Raw genomic sequence first — 26,052 nt, 5'->3', positions numbered from 1 at the left:
AAGCTGACTTGGTGTAATGTACTCAATGACTCAGGAGACTTACTGACGTTTTATAAAATGGGCATGGGGACTACTGCGCTCTCTGCAGCCCCCACAACATTATTAAAAAGTGCTTGGTGGTACCCCTACCACTTCTAGGGGCTCGATCAGGATACAACCAAACCAAAGCACTTGCAGGGCTTTGGGATGTTCCCTGGCAGGAGCAGTGAATATGAGAAAAGTGGCTACTCTGCTCATTTCATAGTCACCCCTAGTTTTCTATTGGGATCTCTGGTCCAACTGAGGGCACCGACAACTGTAGGCAATCATTGGGATGCAGGGGGAGGTTTATGGCCCCACGGCCCTACTGGTTTCCCTGCCAGCACCTATCATTCAGGTACCCCTTTTTTTTAAGTGGAGACCAGAGCCACTGCAATACACTAAGCCCTGGGGATGGCATACCTAGTGCCATTGTATGGCTCAGGGAGTGGAGGGCGCATGCCCTTTTCCCATAAAAAAGATATTGGCCTCGTGGAATTGGGGCTGGGGCCTTCAAAAGGTTCAGGGAGGATGGGTGCATACAACCTCCCTGTTGGACCTGGCCCTTTTTGCAGGGTCATCTTCAAACTTTTTGCCTCCTTCCTCCTAATTTTTCTGACCAGTTTTTGATGGCTTTAGGACTCTGGGCATTTTACCACTGCTAACTAGTGTTAAAGTGCATATGCTCTCTCTGTAAATTGTATTTTTGATTGGTTTATCAATGATTGGCAAATTTGATTTACTAGTAAGTCTCTAGTAAAGTGCACCAGAGGTGCCCAGGGCCTGTAAATCAAATGCTACTAGTGGGTCTGCAGCACTGATTGTGCCACCCACACGAGTAGCCCTGTGAACATGTCTCAGACCTGCCACTGCAGTGTCTGTGTGTGCAGTTGTAAACTGCCATGTCGAGCTGGCAAGTGTACGTGTTAGACCTGCCATCCTTGGCGTGGTCTCCCCTAACTTTTTGCCTCTGCTTCCCAGGTTGTTTCTGTGTGCTGGACAATGTTTTTTCTGTTTTTGTTACTCTGGGCACTTTACCACTGCTGACCAGTGCTAAGGTGCAAGTGCTCCCTATGTGAAATTGTATGTGTAATTAACTTTTCCATCATTGGCATATTTGATATACTAGTAAGTCCCTAGTAGTAAAGTGCACTAGAAGTGCCTAGAGCCTGTGAATCAAATGCCACTAGTGGGCCTGCAGCACTGATTGTGCAACCCATATGAGTAGCCCTGTAAACATGGCTCAGACCTGCCACTGCAGTGTCTGTGTGTGCAGTTTTGACCTGCAAAAACTCGACCTGGCAAGTGTACCCACTTCCCAGGCCCAAACCTTCCATTTTCATACATGTAAGGCACCCCTAAGGTAGGCCATAGGTTGCCTTATGGGCTGGGTGCAGTGTATGTTAAAGGTGGGATATGTACTGATGTGTTTTTCATGTCCTAACAGTGAAATACTGCCAAATTCGGTTTTCACTGTTGCAAGGCCTATCTCTCTCATAGATTAACATGGGGGCTGACTTAAATATCCTTAATGTGCAGTTTCCCTTTGAGAGCAGATATAGATTTGGAGTTTGGGGTCCCTTAACTCACAATTTAAAAATAAATAGTTTGGTAAAGTTGGTTTTTAAATTCTTTATTTGAAAATGCCACTTTTAGAAAGTGCAAAAAGAACAGATGATGGACAGAATGCTGAACAGTGCAAACATTCAACCCAGTCACAAAAATCTGGGTTTAATCCATCATTTTTTTGCTCACCACGCCACCCCATTTTGGACCCAGCCATATGCAATTCAGTCTTGACCCTGTTCCCCATGGGAGCAGTCCAGCCCGAACTGTGAAGCCAGGTCCTCCCTGGACCGGAAACAAGCATCCTAGGACCGGTTTCAGGGTATCATCCTTCATCAGCCAGGCTAACTTGAATCCAGTGGTGCAGTGAGCACAGGACCCACATCTGGGTATACCCTTCCCACTTAGGGCGACAAATGCAAAAAGAACAGATGATGGACGGAAAGGTGAACAATGCAAACATTTCCCCCCAGTCACAAAGATCTGGGTTTAATTCATTTTAGAAAGTAGGCATTTTCTTGCTTAAACCATTCTGTGACTGCCTGCTTGTGTATTACCTCTGGGTCAGACTGACAGTTGGGCTGTTTGTGAATCCCCTCTAGACAGTGGCACAAAGAGAGCTGGGGTGCAGCCTGCATATCCTGATGGGCCATCTGGGCTAGAGTAGAGGGAGGAGTGGTCACTTACAAATGAATGGGCTGTGCCTGCCCTCACACAATGCAGTCTCCAACCCCCTGGTGTGTGTCTGGAGCCAGGCCTGGACAAGGCAGGATTCTGTGAACAACAGGGACTTTTCTTTGAAGTTGGGCAACTTCAAAGGCAGAAGGGGTATAAGTATTGGACCCCAAACCCTAGACTTTAGATTTCTTCAACATTAGCTTCTGGAACCAAGAGGAACCTCTGCCAAGGAGAAGAGCTGAAGAGCTGAGGAGAAGTGCTGCCCCTGCCTGTGACTGTGCTTTGTTGAGCTATCCTGCAGTTGCTGCTTCTGCCTGTGAAATGGGACAAAAACTGGACTTTGTGGGATATTCCTGCTTGAGAAGAATCTCCAATGGCTTGGACTGAGCTTGCCCCCTGTTCTGAAGTCTAAGAGCCATCAAAGACTTTCTCTGCCAGCACCTGGACTCTATGCTGAGACTCCTGCCCTGCCAAGTGGTGCCTAATCCAGTCCCTGGGCACTTGAAAGGAGAAGCTGGTGGAAAAACCAAGAAAAACCAAGTAAACCGACTCCGGACTAGTGCCGCTGCTGAATCCTCGCTGAAGTCTGCAACTCAGTGGAAGTCAGGGGCACCACGTTGTGACCACCAGAAGTGCGTGGATCCAACATTTCGCACAGATGCTGCCTCACCTCCACCGCTTCGCAGCAAGGATCCGATGCCTCTTCATGACGCCTCCGCTCCTTTGTCCGCAGCACCGGAACCAACACCGGCTCAGATCCAGCGATGCTGCGATCCCCGACTTCGTGCACCGGCTTGTTTCCTCATTTTCACAAGGTACTGTACCCGGGGGTCCGTGTGACTCTGTGACCGGCGCCATTGAAGTCGGATTGTTGGGAACGACTCTGTCACGACGCCGTGATATCACTTAATCGGAGCATTTGTATTTCTAAGTGCCATATTGAAGTTTTATCTTTGAAAAATTCATAACTTTGCCTGTGTATGTAGGATTTTTTTTGTTTTGGTCTTGTTTTGTTTAGATAAACATTGGCTATTCTTCTGTTCCTGTGTGGTGTCCGTTTTGTAGTGTTTTCACTGTATTACTGTGTGTGTTGGTACAAATACTTTACACATTGTCTCTGGGTTAAGCTTTCCTGCTTGTGCCAACCTACCAAGGGGTTTAGCGGGGTTAACCAGGCTTGTTTCTCCTTTTCCCTGACTAGAGTGAGGGTCCTTGCTTGGACAGGGGGTAACATGACTGCCAACCAAAGACCCCATTTTTAACACTCTCCATAATAAAGGCATTGGCCCTACGAGACGGGGTTCCTGGAGTCTTGAAAAGGTTTGGGGAGAGGGGGCCAGATGCCCCTCTCCCTATTAAAAAATATCAGCGACAGGGGATGGGGTTACCGGGGCCTTCAAAAGGCTGAAAGAGAGGGCCCTTGCCCGCTCCAGGGGCCTTATTTTTAAAAAGGGAATAAGCTCCCCATTTTATAATTTTTTTTACAACAGGCCCCCAGTATCTTTTAAAACAAATTGTTTTTCTGCTTGGTGGTCTTCTACTAGGCCTAGGGTGTCAGGGGATCTTTACCTGGCCCCTCTCTGTGGTTTCTTAAATACTTTTTTCAGGACACGAGGAATGGGAAACATCCTTTTTTACGACTTTTTAATTACGAAAGTCGTGGTTAACGAAAGCGTAACAACGCTTTTTTTAACCACGACTTCGTATTTTTGTGCCTTAACTACGTATGTTCTGAACAACGAACATGCGTGGTTAAGGTACAAAGAAGGGAGTTGGCGAAGGTAAGTGGTGGTTTTAGGTTTTGGGGTGGGGTTGGGGGGGTGGGGCGTTTTTGGTTTTGGGGAGGGGGTGGGGGTTAGGGGGTTTTAGGTTTTGGGGTGGGGTTGGGGGGTGGGGCGTTTTTGGTTTTGGGGAGGGGTGGGGGGTTAGGGGGTTTTAGGTTTTGGGGTGGAGTTGGGGGGGTGGGGTGTTTTTGGTTTTGGGGAGGGGGTGGGGGTTAGGGGGTTTTAGGTTTTGAGGTGGGGTTGGGGGGGTGGGGCGTTTTTGGTTTTGGGGAGGGGGTGGGGGGTTAGGGGGTTTTAGGTTTTGGGGTGGGGTTGGGGGGGTGGGGCGTTTTTGGTTTTGGGGAGTGGGTGGGGGGTCAGGGGGTTTTAGGTTTTGGGGTGGGGTTGGGGGGTGGGGCGTTTTTGGTTTTGGGGAGTGGGTGGAGGGTCAGTGGGTTTTAGGTTTTAGAGTGGGGTTGGGGGGTGGGGCGTTTTTGGTTTTGGGGAGTGGGTGGGGGGTCAGCGGGTTTTAGGTTTTGGGGTGGGGTTGGGGGGGTGGGGTGAGGGATATAGGGTGAATGGTGCCTATTGCTAATGATTTTATCAGGAATGCCTTTACAACGAAATATCGTTGTCAAGGCATTCGTGGTAAAATCATTAGTAGTAAGGACGAGGTCGGTGTTCCGACCTCGTTGTTAAGGTTAGTAGTTGTTTTTAATTTGGTGTTCCGTCATATAATCACGAGGAATGAGTCCTCAAGTCTTAAAATGGCTGCCCCAATATCTTTGTTGATGTTGTGGCAGCCAATCTGATCTAATCTTTGATCTTTTGATGTGTTGAGTCTGCCAATCCTCCGTGACCTGAAATATACATACACTTTGAGCATCAGTTTCTGAACAGACTTAAACCAAATCACAAAAAGTACACTTTCTGGGTAAAGATCTAGCTTTCTGCAAAATTCTGCGAGATTCTGTTCGGCCGTTGGTACGCCCCTTTTTCTTAAAGATCAGCCCAAAACTATCCAGGAAGATGACGTGGATGAGACTGCTGAATCATTACCCAGAAAGTGTGATTTCTGTGATTTGGTGTAAATATGTTCCGTAGTTTTAGAGAAATTAAGGATCAAAAAGAATAAATATATTGACAGTTGGGTTGAAAGGGAGAGTTTTTTTGGAATGAGTGCTCAGATAGGCTGGCTAAAACATTAATAGACATGTTGCATGGGCTGTTACAGGACTCGGGAACTCAGTTCCCCTGTCTGAAAATGTTTTTAAAAAAGAGAAACAGAGTCAGGATAGGGATACCCTAATCTCCTAACCCTTCTGGTAGGGTCAGAGATGGACCCACATAACCCCACCCCCATGCTCCCGAGCCAAAATTATTATTTTTTATTTTGTGTCACGGTCCCACTAGAGTACCAGTGATAATATTATCCACTGATCTTCTGCTCTGCTTACTCTACAAACCAGTACAGCCTTTGAAATATGCAAAAAAAGTTGTAGATGGCGCAGGATAAAGTAAAACATAAATTACATAAACATGAATGGTTATATAAAATAATTACACTGTAGCCCAAACCCTCTAGACACAATAACCCCATTAGGTGGCCATACTTGTACTGCACACATCCTTCACCATGTGACAAGTTTTTAGAAAGTGTCCCCTACCTCCAGACACATTAGCCCCATTTGGGGCCAAAGCTCCTTTGCTCTGTGCACAGCTCTTCACGAAGAGCCTACTCCCGCCATACAATCAAGCCCCATTAGGTGACCACGCCCTTACTGTGCACAGCTTTCACCATGTGTGCAGCACTTCACGGAGAAGCCATTCCTTCTAGACCTTCAAGCCACATTAGATGGCCAAGTCCCTACTATGCACAGCTTTTGCCCTGTGCACAGCTCTTCATGATGAGAGTTATGGTGGTAGTAACTATAACTTACACCCCACCATGCACAGTGTTGTCAGAAATTATGACATTTCAGATGTCATTAGTGATGTTGCCAATGCTCTATAAGCAGTGCACGGCACACGTTATAATTACTTCAGAGCTTGAGCTATCTGCCCAGGAGCATGCGGGGAGGGAATAAAACTTAGATTCCCTGCCTGCACTCTCCTGGGCATGGGATAAGACAGTGCCCTGGCCTGTAAGATCCCTGGGACAGTTGCTCACTTCTGGCACCGCTGGATGGGGTCCCCAGGTCCACTTGGCTTTGAGAAGGGGGCTCAGGGAGGGGGGCCCAACACACCCCTCCCCAATTTAGGCATCAGGCCCAGAGGAATGGCATTCTTTAGGCGTACAAAGGACTTGGGGAGGAATTTTCCTATTGGGAATTGCATGGGGAAAATGTGTTTTGGGAATCTCCTTTTTTCTTAGCCCCTGCTTAATGGATCATCCTGAAACGTTCCAGGAAGTAGCTGATGGGCATGAGTTTTTCTTTGGAAAGTTTTGTGAAAATTTGTCTATTGGTGCCAAAGTTATAAGCAAACCAAAAAATACATTTCCTATGGAAACATAGAGATAGATAGATAGATAGATAGATAGATAGATAGATAGATAGATAGATAGATAGATAGATAGATAGATAGATAGATAGATTGATAGATAGATAGATAGATAGATAGATAGATAGATAGATAGATAGATAGATAGATAGATAGATAGATAGATAGATAGATAGATAGATAGATAGATAGAGTGTTTGGCAACAAGGAAGTTCCTTACAAGCAATAATGCCCCTTTCTTGTTAGGTTCAGTAAAGGCTTCAGTAATTTAACCTAAGCTCAAGCCTGTAAGCTATGGCGGAGAGCAGGTAGGCTTAATTTAATAAAATGGAAAAGCAATTAAGAAGTACCAAAACCATTTAAAAGTTGAAAACACATGCAATAAAAATCCTCCTGCAATTTATACAAATAGAGAATAATAATTTAGTGAACAAAATTACACCAAAATTATAAAAATCCAATATTAGGAACCAGAGACATTCATAAAAGTTTTAAATAAAAATTGTGCCATAAAGCGTTGAATGCTATTGCGGGTCAACTGGTCGTGGGACCTATGAAAAATATGAGTTAGACCTTGAAGGAACATAGGTTGGCTAAATCAACCAGGCTTGACTAGACCGGAGATTTTACCTTCAGATTGAAGGGCCCATTTAATTCTTGGCAGTAAGGATACTTTATTGTGACAGAGTATCCTTACTCACAAGAATGCAGTCCACTCACTTAATTGAAATGTATGTAGACCTATTCTGTCTCTGCTGTGACTAATCCACTCCGACAGTTCTGCGGAATAAGGGCAGTCAGAGGCCGACCTGTCATTCCGCCCACCTTATTTTGATGGGTGGAATGACAGGTCAGTTTTCACTGTCCATCACCGGCAAGAAACCCGTGGCAGTAAGAGGCTCTGAAAGCTGCTAAATGCTCTCCTCGCCTATGGAGAGAGATCCCATGGCAAGGTAAGCATTGTATTTTTCTTTCTGAAAATTAAAAATAGTAACCTGTTTGGCATGGGGCTCCTTCCCGTTGATGGAGCCCTGTATGAAACAGAAAAATGCATTGTCAGGAACCGCAGTGATGGTTCCTGCCAATGCTTTATAAATGACCACAAGCTTGATGAGTATTTATAAATCTGGTGGTCGGTCCCCCTAACCAGGAATAGGAGTAATTTACTCCGTTACCCTGGCGGAACAACGGGACGTCCGCCAATATATAAATGAGGCCCTTAGTATTGAAAATCAAAAGTCAAAGTCCTTCAGCGGGGAAGAACAGCAGGCTGTCTGAGGAAGGCTCTGCAAGGCTGGATACCTTCTCTGTGTGGTCCCCCTGAAATCGATTGGCTGCTACAGAAAAGCTCCAAGTAGGCGAAACCTAAATCTTCAGTCCAGTGGCAACACACTTTGTTCTGATTTACTTGGTAGGTTTGTCCTTGTCCTCCAGAAGTCTTTGGAGCCCAAACATTTTTCAGATTTTTCAGGATACTAGGAGGAATACACCTTGACAAAGCCAGGGGTCCCAGTAACTCAAGAACAGCACTTGAGGGTCAAGACTCAATCCAGCAAAAGCCACCCTCAGGGTCTAGGGCAAGTTTAGTTGCAACTGGTCTGCTGGGCTCTTCAGGAAAAGGCATCTTGCAGCTTGTTTTGGCCCTGCAGCTTAATAGGAGGTCACTGGAACTTGACCCTTGGAGTCCACTTTTTTGTCATTGGTACAAGTGGGAGCAGTTCCAGCCCTTCTGGTCTCCTCATAGGTCTTGAAAAGCAGGTGCAGTATTTTCGTTCTTCCACAGGTCCAAAGTGTTCTTAGGAGGGTGCCAGGGGATTCCACATTTATGCCTGGCACAAGCTTGTGGGTGAGGCTGACTCCTGTCCCTTCCTAACCAATAGGGAAACATTCCTAGGGATAACCCTACACACTTTTGCAGCAGTTGCTGTTTCCCCTAAAACAGCAACTGCTGTGTCCCTCTCTGACTAAATCCAAAATGGTGAATCTATTTTCCTATTGTGCAGAGCCTGTGTGCCTACCCCAGAGGTACGGCCAGCGAAATGAGAAACCCCTCCTCTGTGGTCACATCAAACCTGTTCTAGGGTCAGCTCCCTCCCCACAGGGATCGGAGCTTCTCTGACTGGGGGAACTTGAAGGGACTTGTGCAAGTGTCATCTGACATCTGCCTGTGACAGAGGATCCCCCTTGAAGTTATTCAAGCTTCTGGGCAATGCTCAAAAGGGTCATCCTGAGAGAGGATCAGATTTTCCTTACTATGTATAAAAAATTCATTTGATGCCTCCAGTGGTTACACACCCCACTAAAACCACTACCAGAAGCAAAAGGATAGATAAATATAGACCACCTCATCTGTGGTGTCCTTTGGTGATCCAATTAAGCACAAAACCACAGAAAAGAAGCAAAAAAGGCTTTGGATCTATCCAGGCTTAAAATGATTCTACAAGGACCTCATAGTCTTCTTGAGCCCTCTGAGGGGAGTACATTTGGAGGCTGCCCAAAGGTTCAAGAGTCAACAGTGTATTAAAGTTCATTATATGATTAGGTATTGCTTCAGGTTCTCTATGTTGTCCATTGTGGCAGAATTTGTGGAAGAAATTTGTTATATTTTGCTGCCAAATAGGAGATGAGACAGGCAAATATTTGGGTGTCTTGTGTTACTTTACACAAAAAGATGTAAGTGAGAAGAAGAAGAAGGCTGTTTGCCCATTGTGTGTTTCAAGTTACAACAGAAAAAAACTCAACTATGTACTAGGATCTTTACTATTACAATGTCTCCTTTCTCTTTGGTAGCCCCTTTGTTCATTTATAATCCTTTACATTGTCACATTTGAATTAGGTCTGTTGTTTTACAAGTGAGGAGTCAAACATAAGTTCATAAAGACAAAGTCCATGCTAGTATGGCGCTCAAGTCAATAAATATCACATTTTGTTAGCTGTAGCGTTGGGATGCTGCAGTTGAATACATGTAGAAATACTATTCAATATACTTAACCTTTAAAATTACAGAAAGTTCTTTCTTCAAATGTAAATAAATAGTATTAAATACACACATAAAGATTACAATCCTAAACACTGCTTACCTATGTGGTGCCATATTTATTCAGCCTTCAAATGTGCACATACAATTTCCTGAATTTCTTGTCTAAGCATTCCGCGACCTAAAAAATGTACAAAGAAAACTTTCAGACATTCATAACAAACAGAATTGTTATAATTTTTTGTTTCTAGCATGATAAGTCCCAAGGCTGCCTAATTTTGATTCCACCTCATGTCTCTTTCATCAGTCACCCTAAACTTTCTGTTTCATCTTTATTTCACTCTTGAAGATTATTTTTATCCCAGCTATCTTCCTTTATATCACTATTTTGCTATCCTACTCTTCTTATTCCATTTTCTGACACTCTCTTCCTTGCACTTGGTCAAAGTATATGGAGTCCCCCTCCCAAACAATAAATACTGGTGCCCACCATCCACATCTTGGGGCCAAGTTGTAGTACTTTCAGGAAGGCACATCTCTAATAGTGACATCATTAGGCGCCATCCTAGCCAATGCACTCTACCATATTCACAGAAGATGATTTGGTATTCTGCAACCCAACCCCAAAAGGGTAAGCTGGTCGAAGACTTTAAGTACACTTAATGAAGCATTGTCACTTTCCATTTCTAGATTTAAAAGCAATGACATCTGAAGGATTTGTGGGGCCCCGGGCAAAAAATACTACGGCCCGATGTTTGTAAAAACTTTAAATCCATTACCCCTTTTCAGCTCATTCAAGCCCTCGTGATTCCAACAATTTTGAATTACTGTTAAACCTTCAGAAACGGGGACGCACAAAAACAGCTGAAAGCTCATGCTGCCTGGTATCGGCCAGACAAATAGTATCAGAAGAAAGCCTGAGCAAGCATTGATGAACCCATTTCTTGCTGAGTTTGGATCTAGTTTTTTTTTTTACTTGCAACAACAACGGTTTATGTGGAATTTAGTGTCAACCCAGCTTGTTACTCCCACTGCAGGAAAACCATGCTAAAGGTGACTTTTTAGGTGTTTAGTGGACTAGTGCAGACTATTAAAATAAGATTTACGCACTGAGCACTACAAACTGTAGCCTTTGTTGCTGAATATTTGTAATCACAAATATTTCCCCCATCACTAATGGTGTTCTTGCTGCAGCAGTATAAGTCAAAGCACTGCACAGAAGAATTTCTCCATTCCAGATGTTAAATGTTGCCCTAATCTCTCTATCCTAGCTTTGTTTCTCTTCTGCTCTTTATATCTTTGCACTTCTCTGGCTAGAGAGTTACCTGTGATGCTGCTAAGTAAGAGAAATGGGACAGGACAGGATATAAGAGATGTACATGTCTGTAAAAGGAACACTATAGCTAGAGACATAAAGGAGAAGGAGAAGTGGGTAAAAGGAGTGATGGAGTGATGATGTGGAAATAGATGTGAGGTAGAGAAAGAAACAAAGCAAACAGAGAAAGATGAGGAAGCCCAGATGAAAAGAGAAAGGGAGGTAGAAAAGCTTGAGGTAGGTAGAGAAAGAGAGGATGAGAAATAAGTAAGGCTTGAGGATGTAGTAGAAAGACAGCAGGAGACAGAGATAGGGAAAACGAAAGGTAGGGAAAGGCAGAAGAATACAGTACACCAAGCGGTGAGGTAGAGAGATTGGCAATGTAGAAACATGCTGAATTGGACCGAGAAAAATTCAGCAAATGCTAGAGGTATACACAGTGAGAGATTTGAAAACAAAAGAATATGAACTAAGAAGTGTAAAGAAAAATTAAAGTAGTAGGCCTTTTCTTCTGTGCAACCAAGATCTGGAAAAACATCCCCATATCCATCATGACCACCTCAACGCTGCTCCAATTCAGGAAACATTCGAAGACTGACCTTTTTGAAGGACACTACGTCACAATGAATTAACTATTCAGAACCCAAGTGCGTACCCTAAAGTTGACCTTATGTTTGCCTTTGACCCTGTGTAGTGCTCTGTTTCCCTTTGGCTAGATTGGTGATATAGAAATACCATATACGGAACTGCGAGGTAAAGAGAGAATGCAAGAAAAATGGGTCAGGCAAAGAAATTAGTGGGGAAGAGAGTAAGGTAGAAAGCGGTGATGGGTAGAAGAGAAGTGTGAAGTAGAGCAGAAAAAGAAAGTAAAGACATACAACAGATAGAGAAACTGAGACGAGGCTTATAAAGCGGAAGAGAATGGTGAAAGGAAGAGTTGCTGAGGCAGAGAGATCTGTGAAGGAAACGGTGTGAGAGAGATAGTTGAGATGGTCTGACTTGAATGGAGACGAAGGTCCAGAGATGGACATTTGGGGGGGGGGGGGGGGGGAAGAGAGAGAGAGAGAGAGAGAGAGAGAGAGAGAGAGAGAGAGAGAGAGAGAGAGAGAGAGAGAGAGAGAGAGAGAGAGAGAGAGAGAGAGAGAGAGAGAGAGAGAGAGAGAGAGTGACAGTGAGAGAGAGAGAGAGAGAGAGAGAGAGTGAGAGAGAGAGAGAGGAGAGAGAGAGAGAGAGAGAGAGAGAGAGGGGTTCAGGCGCAGAAATAGAAAGATTACAATGGACTCTCATGAACAGCCCTAGTTTTGTAGCACTGATAAAACAACAAACAGTAGACTTTTTTTTTAAAACAACAAAAGGTCCAGCTAAAATATATTTATAGTCTTTGAAGTTTAGTTACAATTCCATTTTGAGAGGGGTGATTACAGAATTATCAGAGACAAAAAACACAGAGGCGAGCCAAATAGAGTCATCAATACATTTTTAATTAGGAAATTAGCTACAGAGTGTAGAAGACCCCATAAAAAGAATTTGTGACTGCACAATTTATTTCAGACTGGACCCATGGGATGGACGGTGAGCACAATTTAAAGACTCTATTTGGAAAGCCAGGGTTGCCCCCCGAAATATAAGAAAATGTAAGGGGTAAGGGGGTGGGTCTCCTTCAGTATTTTATAGGATATGGGTGGAATATGAGTTTACTCCTGTATCTACTTGTGGGACGTTGTGTAAAAACAGATGTAAGCGTACTGCTTTCTTTTATGAAAATCAATAAAATACTCATCATAATCAAATGAATTCCTTGGCATAAAGATGCCAGTTCCTACATGAAAACTTTGTATGGGGTCAAACCCTCAGAAGAAACCTGCAGTATCCGCAACAATCTTTTGAATTTACTGAGAAATGCAGCCGCCTGCTGGCTGGTCAGAAAACTACAAAACACAGAAGCCCTACAATAAAGGTCATCATCCCACAGGGCTCAATTAACCACAGATAAAGAAATCCAGAAACACTTTACAAGGGTATTTGCTAAGCCACTCAACAACAGCAGTGTAAACCTCGCCCTATTGCTGGTACATATAAGGATTAGCATCTATCATTACAACACACTCAGAGGAGAAGTTAGCTTAAATAAAACTGGACAGGATGTTGTGAATCAATAAAAAGAGAAAAGAAGCTGGTATGAATGGTCTGCATTTGAGTTAAGGAATCTCAGAAACAAATTCAAAATCCATTTCTGTGAGACTGGTAAATGCTATGTAGGATAAGTCCAGATCCATAACTATGTATAAAGCTTCCATAGCAGAATTCCATCCCCCGGAAAGGAGCCCGCCTTAATCTATTCATTTAGACCGATCATCTTGTTAAATGTGACTAAGGTATATGCTAAATACCTGTCCGACCGTCAACATAATACATCTGCTTTCACAATCCGACCAGATCAGCAAGACTGTTCTAAAAGGTTGCTTCAACAACACTATACGGTACCATCTAGTATACATAGATTTGGTAACAGCAAGATCATAGCCTTTACTATGCCTCAAGGTACAAGCTGGAACAGCATTGGATTTGGGATAGAACGAATACTGAACTATGTCATTAGGTAAATAGTAAACATTACTCCATCTGGTGTAAACACGCTGTCCAAAAAATCTAGATGATTCTGGCCATCTTAAACCGTGCAACAAGAGACCAGAGTTACAGAGACAAATTAACTGAAGAACCTTTTTGTGAAGGATGTTAATTCTATGACAAAGACAAGAAAAATCAAGTGCTAGGTGAATATCCCACACGTTGGAATACCCTTAGTTGTGGGATACAAGCTAAATGAACAGCTAAAATTAACTTGCATGGGTGTTCACTCATCAGTAAGTCACTAACCAAAAAAAGCAATGCTGTTATAGTGAACCTAAAGGTATCAGTAGTTCTGTTACTTATTTCATCTTGTACGAACTCTGAAAGGAAATTTAAGCTATGGATACTCTCTGCCCTGTGACCACTGCTGCTAGTATATCTTTTAACCATGCTCTCCAATCATATTCTGTGGGTTAACCAGTTAGCCTGGTCTAAAAGGTTTGGGCTGATGACCTTCCCCAATCCTCCAGGCCATAATACACAGTGGTCCATCTAGAACCTGTTGGTGTGGGAGACCCCAGCATACATCAGATTCATCCGAAATGGGCAGGGGGAGATTGGAAAATCCCAAACAAGATCCAGAAGAACTGAAAACTATACTTTAGACTTTAAAATTCACGCCATGAGGACCAAATCCTCTATCCCTGTGCCAGCATCCTAGCAATCATGCCAGAAGTTGGAAAGGCATAATTCATTCAATCTGACTGAAAGAAGGCATCCACTACTTCTGTATAAAGGCAAATCAATCATACAAAGCGGTCCAGTCTGCAGGGCCCCACTAAAGCATCCATTTCTGAAAAGCCCTAATCCAATTTCTAACGGCTGGCATCTTGGAAGTAACTGGAATTCCAGATTGTCACCAAGTTTTTGTGAGCGGCAAATATTCTTCTGTCATTGAGGCCTGTCAACCCATGCAGAAGTGCCAAAAATTATTGCCCCGTTCCACCAGTATCTGAACCGGGTGCATCCCAAGCTGTCGATGTAATGAACCACTGAGATGTTCTCTATCTTCAGAAGTATGTAGCAGGACGTTCTGTCCTTTGCTTGGTACTTAATCATGAATGAACTCACCAGAACCTCTAGGCAATGGATCTGTAGTACAGAGATTCTCTTATTAGTTCCTCATCTCCATTGACTGTCATCCAAGTCGATCAACAACTTCGTGGAGTTGCTGAATACAGCCTTCCTATTCAATTTGCGATGTGGTCCAACCATCACTGGGTTTCCTTTCCATCCTGGCTTCCTCATAGAGGATCACTAACTCTAAATATTTCAGTTCTTTCTGTGAATTAGAACAATTTAACCGTTCAAGAGCACTCTAATGAGGGGGAACAGGGAAGATTGCTTTAATTGAGGATGAGAAAAGCCCTACTATACTGACCACCTGCCTTAGTGAATGGCAATACCTGAGACAAGTCTTTCTCAGTTCCTTCTTGATACTTGCTACCTTCTTCTCTAAGAGGTACTAAGTAGCCAAGATTGAGTCTATGGAGAAGCCTAAAAAGGTCATCATCTTGCTGGCATGCAGTTCAGAATAGCTCTTGATCAGAAATATAAAGAGGTCTTGGAGGAGGTTATCATCAAGGCCTGATGCACCTGCAATTTGAACGTTCATTTATATAGCAAACTTCTATCTTCCAGCTAGACTATGAGACACACCTTTCAGAAGTTTGATGAAGCATCAAATTGCTGAGGGGAAGCCAAACAGAAGAGTTCCCAGTTCAAATATCTGTACCTTCTAAACATATTGGAGCAAATCATGAAGGCAACTTTTAAATCCAACCTGACAATCTAATAATTGATCAGTAGAAGATCTCCATCGGGCGGATTTCCTCCATCTTGAACCACTCGTTGAATTTGTATAGGTTGATCAATAAGTGTTGACCAAATATTCACCAAACATTTTACTCAAAACCCCTGGGGATGAAGAGTCATCAGCATTGTGGCTCCTTTTCTATCAATGTTGTCTACTTGCTGATATATCACGTGTCCCCCTCCTTGGAAATCTCAAATGCAGAGGTCTCTGCTCCTGTAGCAAGGATCCAGAAAATTCTATGGACTCTATGGTCAAGTATGTCGTGGCCTGAATACATAAAGGTAATCCATGTTCACCTGTGTGTAGATAAGACCTACCTCCTAGCTTTAGAAGGAACAATTTATCATCTTCACCTGTGAAGCCCTTGGAGAATGTGTGGATCTTCAAGAACAGCCCTGGACTCATTGACCATGTCCTGAGATACTATCCAGGATGAATTCACCATATCTTCTTATGTCCTGCCACAGTGCCTCTTTCTGCTGGTACTGTGCCCTTAATGGGGTCTTTGCACAGCAAAGTTGTTGGAGAAGCTGTCCTTATCTCGACCTGCCCCGGGTGAAACCTTTGTGTCAAAAACATTTTGCAAGGATGAAAATAGCCTTGTTTAAAGTAAAGGCCCCAACAGGGGTCCCACAAGAAACCATGAGCCACCAGGTTTGCCTTTGAGGGTGCTAGATTTGGGTGCCACTTTAATAAAATGTGATTAACGCTCTGTGTACAAAGCACGATTTGTATTGTCCAGCAGAAAATTCACCTAGTGGACCCTCCATGACAAGAAGTCAGTAGAGATCAGCCTACTCAGTGTCTTTGCTTCTTCTGTCATATCCAGGATGATGGTGAAGGCGCTAGGACATTAAGAAGTTTTTTCTGGCACACCCACCACAAACTACTGATCTTCTTCTTGACATCTTTCATGTACTTTGCCAGGAAAGTGCCCATCGTAGAGTCAATCTCAGGGGTGAGGATGACTTTGGCCTCCGACGGGGGCATGGCCATTGTTCTCTTATGTATGCCCGCACTTTCGAATCCAAAGCATGTCTGATTTTCTTATGCATATAGAAGGCTATCTTATTTGCTGGGATCCACGCCTCAGACCTAGGGAGCATCCAGGCAGACCTAGGGAGCATCCAGGCAGCTCCAGTATATATGGAGATTGGACCCTATTCTAATCCTTCTGTAAAAATAAATTAGAATTCTGAGATACAATGGTCTGCTGAGCCCAACACCCTCATCAGACACATCTGAAACACTCTCATTATTGCTTCCCTCATGAGTTGCAGTGTACTCCCCTGTCGAGAAAACAACTTTAGGGGCTGCCAGAATGCGTGCCCCTTTGCAATACACCATCCGTCCTGCAAAAGTGAGTGGGACAGAGTGTTGTGTAGCCATTTTACCTATAGTTTTATACACCTTATTTTAGCAAACTAGGCCTGCCGCTGTGCACCTTAACCTAGATATGTTTTACTCCAGCTCCATTTTATTATTCTAACAATAGCCACATTTGCAGTCTTGTTTTGTTTTCTCTACCTAGCTGTTCTTAGCCTAGGTCAGCACTGCTTTCTTAAACAAGACATTTCTTTCACTCTGTGCTTTTCTCAAGGTTGTAGGAAAATAGGTTGCCGGCAAAAGTGGTACGCTTTGTCTCCATTGTTCACAGACTCTTAAGTGAGGATCCTTTCTTAGAACATCAGCTGTTTTAATATAAAAACACTACTTTGGCCTACGTATGTTAGAGGGAGATTCCAGCCAGATGGCCACAACTGTATGCTGATTGCTGATTGCTTTGCTGCAGCTGCTTATGTAGACTACAGGCCTCTTGCTCAGGTAGGACGGATGATGTCTTCCCAGGAGAACCTAAAGGGCAGAATTAGAGCTTAACACGCTGTGCTCTAACATAGCCTAGGTAGGGACTATTCTTAACGATCTTAGTGACAATATGGCAGCATTATTTTTATGTTTCACTCTCCTTGTCACAATTTTAATCCTATTGTGCTTCATCATCCTAGTTCTTGCAATACATGCTTTATTATCTAAGATGCAGTTACTCCCATAAAACCTTATTGAACTATACTCTGCCTTTGATTGTCCTTGCATATATGAGACTAATGTAACTGAGAGAAACGGATGAGATCTGAGTGACCACAATTTCTCTGAGGAGTAATTTGTGTCATGTGCCCGGTTACCCAATCATCCCAACTCTTGGGTGGAGATGAGGCACTGCTAGTTAGCCGGAAAAAAACCTGGATTAGGTCAACAGGTGTCACCTGGTGTGGGTTCAGACTCAGTTCCCCGAAGTACAAGTGATTCTGCCGCCCAAATCCAGTAGTCTCATTAGGATAATGAGAACCTACGCAACAAGAGCAACTGAGCATTTTTTAAGGAACTCTCGACCCACTAACACTGGAAAGTATCTAGTTGCTTATGATGGTCCCTCTTCGGTTTCACGCTTCCCCCTTTGGTGGGTCTAGAGGGGGCAACTATTGGTCTGACAATGTCAAGAACTGGACACTGAGAAGGTCTGAAGAAAGAAAAACTTCTCAAAGGTGCCACAGTGCCACCCTTCAGAGAACAGTATGCACCAAACATGTCAAGTGTCTTTTCAAGAGAGTCACAGCTTGGAGGAAAACTCCATAAAGGGGAAAAATGTATTTGGCAACCGTTTAGCTCATGATTGATTATCAAGAGTGGCTTGAAGAACAAAAGAAAGGCACCTTGGTCTTCTTGACACCGGGAAGGAAGAAAGAACTAATCAACAAACCCAAGAGCTTAATTTCAGAAGATCGTCAAAACTAGGAGCAACACTCTGGTACAAAAGTGGAAGCAAATGGGAAAAGAATGCACCGAAATACAGGGAAAAAGTGTATTGTGGTGCATCCAGCACTTGAAAATGGCTTCTTATATATATATAACACTGACAGAAACTGATGTCAGGAAGGACCCTGCCTCATCTTGAATTCAGAACCTCTGTTAACATTCCATGGGCTAATCACCATCTTGGATTCAGATTGTATAATGAGCTTGTCTATGTTACCTTTCTTGAATCCATAGGGGCAGATTTAGAAGAAAGTGGCGCATCGGTCCTGATGTGCCACATTGCTTGCGTCCCCCTACCACCACCTTACGACACCATGGTTGCACCATATTTCTAATACAGCGCACCATGGCAGTCGTTAGCACAATAGCGTCAACATTTTCGATGCTATTGTAGCAAAGCACAGGGAGGCCCATAGGTCAATTTGGGTATGTCATTTTAACGCCTGCTCTGAGCAAGCTTTAAAAATGACAGAAAAAATAGCGCAATTAAATGTTGTAAATTTTCCCATGCCATTTTTCGGGCATCCCTGCTTCAGAATGCCTGCCTTGCATACATTATGCCTGGCGCAGGCATAATGTGGCGCAAGTGTTTTTAAAGTGGTGCTATACATGCATTGCACCACTTTGTAAATATGGCACAGGAGAAAGGCCTCCTTAACGCCACCCTAGCATAAAGAAAATGACACTAGGGGGCGCAAGGGCTCTGTAAAGATGCCCCATAGTGTTTAGATGGTAGACAAAGCAAAAACACATTTTTGGCATCCTTAGGCCAGTGCATCATTCCACACCTGTGTCATCACCTTCCTCATCTGGTGCTCAAACTAGTGCACAAAATGCCTTTCAAGGTGGCCTAAGCATGGAGACGCCAGTGCAACTCAGGTGGAACGAGCACATGCTCCTCCTCTTAAGCTCACATGAGGCCTTTGGTGAGTTCCGATCTGCAGTCCCAGTACAGTTACACCAAATAATTATTTTTCCCTCTCAAAAAGAGGGTCTGGATGGCAAGCCAGCATCAGCAACAAATACTGACCCAGGGATCTCAGGGCCTCACTGATTGCTTTGTGAACGGATGAGCTATTGGCCTCAGAAAGGCCATGACCCACATAGAGACTGGACTCCTCTTCAATATCTTCCATGTGATCCTCACCCAGGAGCACTTAGACGACCCCTGACATGCAAGAATGCCACAGAGCAGGGGTTTTCAAAAGAGACAAACGACCTGCATATATTCCAGGCCTACGGCACATCGCCCATGAGGTTACTCATACATGGGGTTACTGCTCACTACGTGTCAAAGAACTACAATATAGCCTGCCGTAGCAGTGTTCCAATGAGTACTTGTGGGGAGAGGGGGGTCCAGAGCAGATTTCTGGAAAAAAGAACAAGCCTTTAAACGATGAGCCATCCATGGGAGGTTCTGTGGCGGCAGTGATTTATTCTGTATAATGTCAGGCTCAACTTTGACATGACATCACAGTCATGTGCCCACTGCAGAGAACCACCAGAGTGGAAGAGCCTCAGAGAGTGCAAAGCAGTGTCACAGCCCTGGCGGGCACCACACACCATCCAGCAAACCCCAAGCAATAACAATATATAGGATTTGAGCCTCCAGTGCTGCAACAAAATGGAATAGAATGAGCAAATACAATGTATTTCTCACAAAAGTAAGCACTTCACCACCCCCCCTTTGAAGAGAAAAGACCCTGAAAGCGTACCAGAGGGAAACAAGATATGAGAGTGGCCATAAAAAATTCCAACACACAATCGGTTGGAAGAAGAAATAGGCATCTATCTGGCTGCTAAGCAGCAAAGAAAGAGGAAGTGCAGCTTCTTCTGGGGGGTTTTGTGCCGGGTTTGGGACTCTCGGGGTAGTTTTAAAGGTAATCGTTTTTAAAGGTGGGGGGGTCGGGGTACTTCTGTTTATAGGGGAGGAGTGGGGGAGCCGGGTCTAATTTTGTTTTTTTAGGAGTTGGGTTGTTTTATTTGTGGGGGTGGGGTCGGTTTTAGGGCTCAGGGTGGGTGGGGGTCACTGGGGTAGTTTTTAAGGGTGGGGGGTCGGGGTACTTCTGTTTTTTTGGGGGGGTGGCATGTGACAACCACTCATACTGTTTCCACACATGCCTTTACTAGGCATGCCATAACAACGAAAAATCATTGAAAAGGCATGCATGGTAAAGGCATGCGTGGAAACAACATGGTCGTTGTTCCGAACGCGTTGTTCAGGCATGCGTGGTTGCCGCATGCGTGGTTCCATCATACAACCTCTGACAATGCTTGGCTGTGACAATGCTTGACCCAACCACCATGTCTGTGGTTGCAATGCATGGCTTGGAAAGAAAGCATGCTCCAGCTGATAGTAAAGTAATAAACTAAATTCTGCGTAGAACTTGAGGTGAAGATTGTGGCCCTGATTTAATCTTTTTGGTGCAAAACTGCACTAACGCAGTTTTGCACCAAAAAGTTTAGCACCAGCTTGCACCATTTCTGACCACCAGCCGGGCAACATATTTATGGAATGGTGCAAGCCAGTTGAAAGGGTAGGCTAGTGTAAAACAAAAATGACGTTAGCCAGGTGGGGCTGGAGGCATGGAAGAAGGGGGTTTTGCACCAAAAAATGACGTTAGGCAGGTTAGCATAAAAAAAAAAAATGACTCTAACCAGCCTACCGTCATTTTCTGATGCAAAACCATCCATACCACATGACTCCTGTCTTAAAAAAGACAGGAGTCATGCCCACCACCCCAATGGCCAGCACAGGGGACCAGGGTCCCCTGGGCATGGCCATTGCACTCAGTGCCATGTAGGTGGGCTCATTTCAGGGCCCCCAATGGCACTTACAAAGAAATACTTACCTGTACTTACCTATACTTACCTGGGATGGGTTCCCCCATCCTCCGCTGTCCCTCTGGTGTGGGTGGGGGTGTCCCTGGAGCCTGCGGAGGGCACCTGTGGGCTTATTCCATGGTGTTCCACCATGGAAATAGGCCCACAGGTCCCCTAATGCCTGCCCTGACCCATTATTTGACCTCTCCTCTCCCCGTGCATGATTTTAGCACGGTGGGGATAAATATGGCGCTAAGGTCATAGAGTCCTTTTTTGCACTGGAACGCTACTTTGCATCTCAATGACGCAAAGTAGGTTTCCATGTCCAAAAAATGACTTTAACTCCATATATTTGGCGCTAGACAGGTCCAGTGCCAAAGTATAAACATGGAGTTAGTTGTGCACCGAATTTGAGTAAAAAAATGATGCAAATTCTTCGCAAAACAAGTATAAATATGCCCCTATGTCTGACCTTCTCGCTTCCATTAGCGTCAATAATCAACCTTCAAGCATTGTCGCAACCACCAGTCCAGTGTGGTGCTTCTACCAGGGCGGCAAACACCTTCATGACTATCCAGGAAATCACAGAGCTCTACAAAGCTCTAGATGTGACAGAAAACCAAGCGCTCCAGAACTGTGCCCAAGTAAAGGAGCAGAGAAATAGGCCTAAAGATGTTCAGATCATCCTTTTTATGGGCGGGCGCAAATCTCTCCGTCCATAAAGTAATCTCTCTTTGGGCTTCAAACCACGCTCAGGTCACGTCAGTCTCTTTCATTGGTTCCTGGGCTTGCTCTTTAAAATCTGCTTGCTTTCATTTGTGAAAGGCATGCATACGTCATGCCTTTTCCGGTGTTTAGCCCGCCTACACAACACCGGTAAACTACCTTGTTTAATATTTATATGGCACCCCTGGCCAACCTAGTACGGTCGTTCGGATTTATGCCGACGTCCTATGCTGATGATATTCAGCTTATTATACCAGTGGGCGAGAACTGAGAGGAGGCGGCTGATCGCTGCCACAACTGTTTGCTAGCTATTAACAATTGGATGGGAACCAATTGGTTGACATTAAATGGGGCAAAAACTGAAATCCCATGTTTCGGATCTGGGATTGAGCGATGGAATTCTCGTTGGTGGCCTGATGAGTGTGGCTCTCTCCCTGTTCCCACCACCACCACCACCAGAAATTTAGGGATCATCTTTGATGATCACTTACCCTTTAAAGCCCAAGTCAACCATACTGTTTCGACATGTCTATGGATTTTAAAAATGTTAAGAACATTTTTCCCCTATTTACAACAGGAGTGGAAAGTTACTGTCAACACTAGCTTTGATCACGTCTAGGCTTGACTACTGTAATGCCCTCCTTTCTAACTTGGACAGTGTCTCCATGAAAAAACTTCAACTGATTCAGAATATGGCGGCAAGATCCATTTTAAATCTTCTGCGCTCTTCCTCAGCTACAGGCAGTCTCAATCAACTGCACTGGCTCCCAGTAGCTCAACGGGTGACCTTGAAAATACTATGCTTGACTCATAAAGCCGTACATGGTATTGGCCCTCATTACTTGATCACTTATCTTCGCTGGTACAGACCTAGGCGTCACTTAAGGTCCCTTGAAGCTTTCCTGATTCAGGTTCCGCGTACTCACAAAGTCAAGTGGGGGGACAAAGCCTTCACTGTAGCCGCAGCTAGACATTGGAATGCTCTCCCCATCCATATCAGGAAGGAATCTAATTATTTGAGCTTCTAAAAACTGATTAAAACTCGACTTCTCCCGCGCTAATCTCTGACCCGTTTTCCTGGCCTCTTTTTCTTCTTGGCGGCACCGTGCTTCTGTTTTCTTCCTCTCACCTTCGATTAGCGCTTCGATGCTCGTTTGAGCCGGAACGCGCTCTACAAATCCACTTACATTCATACATACTAGAAACATACGAGGCTCGATGTTTTGAGCCTGGTTTCTGGACTACTTTATCTGTTGATTTTCCCTGCAGCGCCATCGCGCTGGGGTTTACATAGCGCAATCGCGCTCCGTTTTTTCGTTTTCAATAGCAGCGCGCTCGCGCTGTGTTTTTTTCTTTTAATTTGTGTGGCAAGAAAAGTTACGTTAGGCGTTTACAACGCAAATAGCTCCAACTCGAGCAAGTGCGAGCCCCGTTGCATTGAAAATGCTTGTTTATATATGTTTTTATAAAGAAGCTTAATAGCAGACTTCCACTAAATAACTTAATTCCAGTAGCGAGACAACTGTTAAAATGGTATGTTCTTGAGGCAGAATTTACACATGTCGCTATAAAACAAACCAAGGGCAGGATGCCTGGATTACACTGACATTGACAGAATTTTGCAAAACTAAAATTTGCAACAAACAACTAAGCCACAAAACATATTGCACTATGTCATTGCTCTGTTCATAACTGCAAAGGAGCCCAAAGCGTGTAATTCGAAAACGTTGTTGTAAAATTGCAATGGTAATCTATGTTACCGTCTGGACCGCTGAAGTCTTACTGTAGAAGTCAAAACAACATTTTCTGTGCGCTAGCTTGTACAAGCAATTACTATTAACGACCGATGCCAAATTCAGCGTGCCTAGAGAAGCCTGGACAGTTGGACATAACTTCTCCAATGGCGTGGAAAGCGTTATCATACTGGAATTTACTGACGAGAGTTTGCAACATGTGTTGCTAATGTGCACCTACATAAACTTCCAACACACCACCATAAACAACCACTGCTCGGCAACCGGAAGTCAACAGAATGTGGAATATGTATGATGGCCCTGAGCCTCTTCCTCTAGCAATGCTACGTAGACACGTTTAATGAATTCTCTGGTAAATCAATAGCTCTCTCCTGCTGTGCATTACTGATCGTCAAATAAATCAAGATAATTAAGTTTGATTAACCAAGATGTTGATGGTGCTGGCCTGTGATTATAAACATCAGCAGCCTTAATGCTGGGAAGCATTAAAGGAGCAGTTCTTTGATGGGCCCAGGAAAACCGTCCTGACTAAAATTACTTCAGACATCTCAGGCAACGCATGCCCATAAACACAGTGGTGATCTCTGCTCCGCAAGTATATCTCTCCGTAACTGCATGGCAGCATCCTTAATCATCACGTCATAAAAGTCGGAGACATCAAGGCTCATGATTTATTCATTTATGCAAAGTGGCACGTTTACAGGCCGCGGCCATCTTTCAGGTATGCGTGATACCGAAGCGGCGTCATGCCTTTGAAAGGAGCCCATTGTGGCCAGCGCAGGGGATAAGAGGTACCGTATGAGACAGGGCGCAGAGGGCCCAGCAAAGTCTCCGCGGGTTCAGGAGCAAGTATGGCAACCCCGCTGAAGCTGAGCCCCTCTAAAAAGATCAAGCTGTTCAGGAAAACGCTCGGATGAACTCCTGCAATCTTCAACTTAATAGTTCATTTTTCTATTGGCTAGCATATCATAAGAAGTATCTGTTCATTGAAAATAAATACATCCCCATTTAGTTATGGATTCCTGCTCGCTGCCTTTCACCCCACATTTGAAGTTGATTAGAGGCCAGAGGGTGGATTTTGTAAAATCAGTCGGTTGGACCTCATGGTGGACACAGGTCTACGGACCTTCTGGGCACCCCTTGCAACAAGAGGTTGGGAAGCACACACTGGCACTGCCCTGTCAGTATATGCCAGCGACCACCGACAGCTTTGAAGAAGTTGTGAAGTCCCCCTGGGACAGGAGTACAGAGCTCACAGATGGCGCCCCATCATTTGAGATGGCCATCAAACCACCGGTCTCCCACATGAGGCCATTGACTGGACTGCAATGGTGTAGATATGAGTATGAGAAAAAATGAAAAAAGATCATGGGTCGAATCCCTGAATTACTCTTGGCTACAGTCATGCTTTTACTGGCATGTGACATTATAAACTTTGGAGTATCTTTACCAAATTTGTGCTACACTAAAGTGGCACCTAGTCCCACCAGACTACTATCTACTATCAGTTCAGTGCAGAGATCTGGACCAAAATATTTTAAATGTGCCCCTGATGCTATATCATCCTCGATTTTCTTGAATGCATGTCCAAACTTTGCATCCCAGATGAATGTTTTTGCTTTCTTCGTTAATTGTTGAAGAGGTGAATTAACAGTGGCATAATCCTTTTTTTTTTTTTTCATTGAATTTTTACACATAATGACATACAATAACATACACATAAACAGGTCCCCTCGTCTTAGCAATAGCAATATAATATGATGATCCTTCTCATCTCATCGCTGCCCCAAATAGCAAAAAATAAATTGCAATAAGCGTCAATATCTGGGGGCACATCTACTAGTCTCCTCAACAGTGGCATAATCCTTGGTAGAATAAGAGCAATAACTACCCATTTTTTAAAAAGAGCGCAACTGTGTTATAACCCATCTTCGTCGCCAATTTGTAATAACGTAGAGACTGATCCAAATCTGTCTAAATCTGTTTTATTGTTGACGCGCTGAAGCAGCTCCTTCTATGCTGCTTCTCAGCTTTGTTCTTCTAACCACTGCTTATATATCAAAAATACCATTCTATGTGGCCATGACAACATGCCACATTCTAAAATCTATTTGACATCATTACACAGACCTTGCATTGTGTGAGTGAGCAGGAGGAACGGAGGCCGGTGGAAACCATTTTGGATATCGCTGACTGGACTAGCACAAGCTTGAGGGTGAGAACTGTGCTACCAGACAGTGGCCGTGTATTGCTTGCATTCCTGTAGCTGGAGCGAGGAGACCCATACATTGAAGCGAGGAATGGAGACAGGGCTGCCTTTAGAAATGCTATGAACCTTTGGTTAACAAGGAGCTGCTGATCAGTCTTCCTGAGCATTCCCGTTAAGTGGGTTGTGGAGGTGGGAGGTGGAACTGCAAATCCTGTTGTGAAAGGTGTGAAAGTCTTTAAGTGAGGTCTCCCGTTTTGTTGTTCCGTTTTCTCCTTCTGTAGGGTCAGGTGCAGAAACCTCACACCCCTTTTATGCCTCTGCTGTGGGCAGTTCAAGATGGAGACAGCCCTAGAGCTACCATTGGCGAGAGGCCTTACTCTACAAAAAAGGCTATGTCTAGAGCAGAACCCGAAAAGGGCACTTGAGAGAAAAAACACCCCAAACCAGGTCCATAGTCTGA

General features: G+C 44.2%; 1 protein-coding gene across 2 annotated transcripts in view; it reads right to left on the bottom strand.

The window, feature by feature from the left end:
* GLIS1 (GLIS family zinc finger 1) overlaps nucleotides 1-26,052 on the bottom strand; it is a 1,044,855-nt gene that overhangs the window by 789,691 nt on the left and 229,112 nt on the right. For both annotated transcript variants that reach the window (XM_069232645.1, XM_069232646.1), the window contains exon 2: nucleotides 9,608-9,685. The gene's annotated coding sequence lies outside the window, so the exon portion shown is untranslated. The remainder of the gene's footprint in view (nucleotides 1-9,607; nucleotides 9,686-26,052) is intronic.

The sequence above is a fragment of the Pleurodeles waltl genome, chromosome 4_2 (assembly GCF_031143425.1).
Source record: "Pleurodeles waltl isolate 20211129_DDA chromosome 4_2, aPleWal1.hap1.20221129, whole genome shotgun sequence".
Taxonomy (NCBI): Eukaryota; Metazoa; Chordata; class Amphibia; order Caudata; family Salamandridae; genus Pleurodeles; species Pleurodeles waltl.
This window is presented reverse-complemented; position numbering and strand designations above follow the sequence as displayed.